Source organism: Schistocerca serialis, chromosome 10 (assembly GCF_023864345.2).
Source record: "Schistocerca serialis cubense isolate TAMUIC-IGC-003099 chromosome 10, iqSchSeri2.2, whole genome shotgun sequence".
Lineage (NCBI taxonomy): Eukaryota > Metazoa > Arthropoda > Insecta > Orthoptera > Acrididae > Schistocerca > Schistocerca serialis.
Window position 1 is genome coordinate 229868363 of NC_064647.1, and position 4900 is coordinate 229873262.

A 4900-nucleotide genomic window follows, 5' to 3' on the forward strand; every position below is an offset into this window, starting at 1 on the left:
GAATGACTTCCATGGTACTAGAGGGAGCTGTAGAGGGCAAAAACTGTAGAGGAAGACAGAGATTGGAATACGTCAAGCAAATAATTGAGGACGTACGTTGCAAGTGCTACTCTGAGATGAAGAGGTTAGCACAGGAGAGGAATTCGTGGCGGGCCGCATCAAACCAGTCAGTAGGCTGATGACCAAAAAAAAGCAGTCAGCACAAGATCACAGTGTAGTGAACTTTTTCATGTCCACTTTTTTTATAGTTATAGTTTTAGTACCTTTTACAGCAACAATTCTGTTACTCCGCACATCAAGTGTCAGAGGAGTTTCGTCCATACTCTTTATTCGGCTTTTCTTTCGATGTTGAGTAATAAAGCGATGGAAAGACAAGATTCTCTCTTCATACTCTTGTGGCATTGGCTGCGATATTTTGGTTTTGGTTCGCACGTGAAGTCTACGACGCTTCATAAACCAACTCCACCCTTAAAGTCTGCCAAGTACCGCTGTAGCGGTAGCTAATGAGCGTGTATTTGAATCATTATTGTATAATTCCAGAGCCCTTTTGACGGTGTACTAGATTCCATTTCATCATCCAGTTTTGGCCATTCTGCATTCAGTCCTCTATTTGCACATTTAGTCCTCATTTTTTTCAGTCCTTTATCAGTGTGCCAATCGCGAATGGTTTTTTTTCTGTTGTGTAGGGCCGAAATGCCGCTCAGCTTCTCCGTTCAAATGGTTCAGATGGCTCTGAGCACTATGGGACTTAACATCTGAGGTCATCAGTGCCCTAGAACTCAGAACTACTTAAACATAACTAACCTAAGGACATCACCCATATCCATGCCCGAGGCAGGATTCGAACCTGCGACAGAAGCAGTCGCGCGGTTCCAGACTGAAGCGCCTAGAACCGCTCGGCCACCGCGGCCGGCTAGCTTCTCTGTTTCCATGTTCTTCTGCGTATGCTATAACTTTTAATTTATAAAAATGGTTCAAAATGCTCTGAGCACTATGCGACTTAACTTCTGAGGTCATCAGTCGCCTAGAACTTAGATCTAATTAAACCTAACTAACCTAAGGACATCACACACATCCATGCCCGAGGCAGGATTCGAACCTGCGACGTAGCGGTCGCTCGGTTCCAGACTGTAGCGCCTAGAACCGCACGGCCACCCTGGCCGGCTTGAATTTATAGCACGCATCATATGAATATCTTTTACTTTTTCCCATTGCGAAACTAGCTGCCAACAAAAACATTGTACTGTTGCCGATCACACAGAACACTTTCACTTCAAGTTTCGCTGGCAGCGTAGACTGCAATGACGCATCACGGGCTACACAGCGCTGTGGGCAAGCCGGGAGGGCGGCAGTGTTGGTAAGCCTGTGAATCCAGTAACACGTGTTCGTCGCATCGGTGCACTGCGGTTGCCAGTTGAATCCACTGTTGCCAGATAGAGGCAGATTTCCCGCGGCATCGAATACACGACCATTTTTAAGACTGACTGGAATTTTAAATCAAACACTGGACATTTTATATTAATATCGAATATAAGACGCACCTGAATTTTAGAGACAATTTTTCGAAGTAAAAAGTGCGTCTTATAATCCGTAAAATACGATAGCGCATCTGCCTATTGAGCAGGAGACCAGGCGTTGGTACAAATTTCAATTCATTGCTTCTATCTGTATTCATTATCGAGTAGGGTACCTCGCAAGAGGCAATTGCTCACTGCAGCGTACAAAGGCGCTCGTGTCCAATCGTGAAAATAAGCGTAGAAACTGGACAGGAGGCGTCAAATGTTGTCCGACGAGTATCAATATTCCCTCTTCACAAATGAGCCGAGACGTCTAGTGCAGCGATCGGCCAATGATACGTTTAATACGCAGTGTGTGGAGGATGTACATATCGCTCATTTTTATTTGGCCCCTGATCGGAGGTTGGTGGGAGCGGAAGCGTAATGTGGCGCACGAAACCCGTGCCACTCGATGCAGCTTCCCGTCGTCTCGGAATGGATACATACAGGTCGTGCATGCTTCCCAAGGGAGTCCTATATGTGCCATTCTTCCTGCGTAATAGTGGCAGTTTCTGGTGGTGATTATGGAGGTGGACAGGGACCACACACCCTTCTCTCCAAAGCACACCACAGAGGCTTAACAATATCGATATTTGCTGACTGTGATGCGATAGTTCATCCCTGTGTTCACAAAAGCGTTCATGGACGATGTGAGCTAACAAGTGCTTAGTCGACTGATAAGTCACGACAGTTGATACGAGTAATGGCAACGATAAACAAGCAAACACTGAATTACACTGAAGAGCCAAGGAAACTGGTACAGCCACGGGTGTTCAAATACAGAGATATGTAAACAGGCAGATTACAATGCTGCAGTCGGCAACGCCTATATAAGACAAATGTCTGGCACAGTTGTTAGATCGGTTGCTGCTGCTACGATGGCAAGTTCTGAAGATTTAAGTGAGTTTGAACGTGTTACAGTCGGCGCACGAGCGGCGGGATCTAGCATCTCCGAGGTAGCAAAGAAATGGGGATTTTCATGTACGATGATCTTACGAGTGTACAGTGAATATCAGGAATCTGGCAAAACATCAAATCTTTGACAGTGCTGTGGCCGGAAAGAGATCCTGCAAGGACGAGGGCGACGAGTACTGAAGAGAATCGTTCAACATGATAGAAGTGCATCCCTCCCGTAAATTGCTGCAGATTACAATGGTGGGCCATCAACAAGTGGCAGCGTGTGAACCATTCAACGAAACATCATCATGGGCTTTCGGAGCCGAAGGCCGAATCGTGTACCCTTGATGGCTGCGCGATACAAAGCATTACGCCTCGCCTGGAACCGTCAACATCGACATTGGACTGTTGATGACTGGAAACATGCTGCCTGGTCGGACGAGTCAAGTGTCGAATTGTATCGACCGCTGCGGTCGCAGGTTAGAATCCTGCCTCGAGCATGGCTGTCTGTGATGTCCTTAGGTTAGTTAGGTTTAAGTAGTTCTAAGTTCTAGGGGACTGATGACCTCAGATGTTAAGTGCCATAGCGCTCAGAGCCATTTGAACCATTTTAGTCAGGCGTGTGCAGTTGGAGTGATATGGGACCCCTGATACGTCTAGATATGACTCTGACAGGTGACACGTACGTAAGCATCCTGTCTGATCACCTGCATCCACTCGTGTCCGTTTTGCATTCCAGCGGACTTGGTCAATTCCAGCAGGATAATGCGACATCCCATAAGTCCAGAATTGCTACAGAGTCGCCCCAGCAACATTCTTCTGAGTTTAAACACTTCCGCTGGCCACCAAACTGCCCAGACATGAACATTACAGACCATATCAGGATGACTTGCAACGCATAGTTCAGAAGAGATGTCCAACCCCTCGCAATCTTACGGGTTTATGGACAGCCCTGCAGGATTAAAGGTGTCATTTCCCTCCAGCACTACTCCAGACATTAGTCGAGTCCATGCTACATCGTGCTGCAGCACTTCTGGATGCTCGCTGGGGCCCTACACAATATTAGACAGGTGTACCAGTTTCTTTGGCTCTTCAGGGTATATTCACAAGGGGTACTCATTGCTACAGCGCACAATACTGTTATGTAACTAAGGTTAGTAAGGTTAGAGCAGCACGAAGCTTTGACCGATCACATAGGGGCCAAGATGACATGTGCTTCCTGTAGTTGAGGATGGAGGTGATTCAGTGAAGTTTTGGTGGTGTTCTTCGTACCATGACTTGGTTCTAATACTTCATGTTACCATGAATTTGAATCAGGATAGCTATTTCAGCATTCTTGTTGACCAAGTTGCTCCCTTTTTTCGACATGTTCATAATGAGTGTAATATGGGCATTCACACTTTGCAAGATTTTCCTGCTTTATTTTTAAATTAAGTGCAAGGTGGCAACTGCGAATGTTTATCGCTCCGTGATTTACACAGAGCGGGATAGTAAATTACCACAGTAACCAAATGTGGGCAGACGCAAATACTCAATGCATTATACGAGCTCTTGCTGAAAAGTAAAGCTTCAGATTTTTTTATTCTGCTGAGTGTTATATGTCATGCATATCACTCATTCTAGTTTCCCGCTTCGCAGACGCAACCCTCTGCCGGCAGAGGGCTCCGAATTGAAGTGCATAACATGGCGATGTGTAACAGAACTACGTCGGTGCATGAGAAACAGCATGCCGTAATAAAGTTTCTAACAAGGTCGTCACTCCTGAACTGCGATACAGACAATTATGTGCACGGTGAGTGCCTCGAATGCTCACTCCTGACATGAAGCATAGGAGACCGGACATCAACGATTTTTGCATTTTGAGCGTAAGGGTGATACGTTGCTCTTCGACAATGTGACAGGTGATGAAAACTGGGTTCACCATTTGGACCCGCAAGACAAGAGAGCGTCAATGGAGTTTCACCCCAAAGGATCTCCAACGCCAAAGAAGTTCAAGACCATGACAACAACAGGCAGTCACACTCACAGCGTTCTAGGATGTTCAAAGTATGGTGCATCTGAAATTCATGCATAAAGGTAAGTCTGCAAAGTACTGGGAGATCCTCAGAAAACTGAAAACATTAGTTCAAAAAGTTTGCCTGCACATGGAGCTCCCCTTCTTTCAACATTTCAGTATTGGGACAAGGGAAGTTCTGGTGCAAAGTACCATTATCCACGATGGCGGCGATGACGTCATCCAAGATGGCGGCTTTTGATGGGAAAGTGCCATGCTCCCCTCCCCTCCCACCAAAAAATGATGGGAAGTTCAAATTCCAACAGGATAATGCATCACACCTAAGAAAATGGGTGGAAAGAAAGGGCAATTTGGCTACCTTCACTAACCTGTCATCTCACTACCACTTCTTCCTAGGAACTGGTGCCAAGTTCGAAATTTGGCAGGAATATAA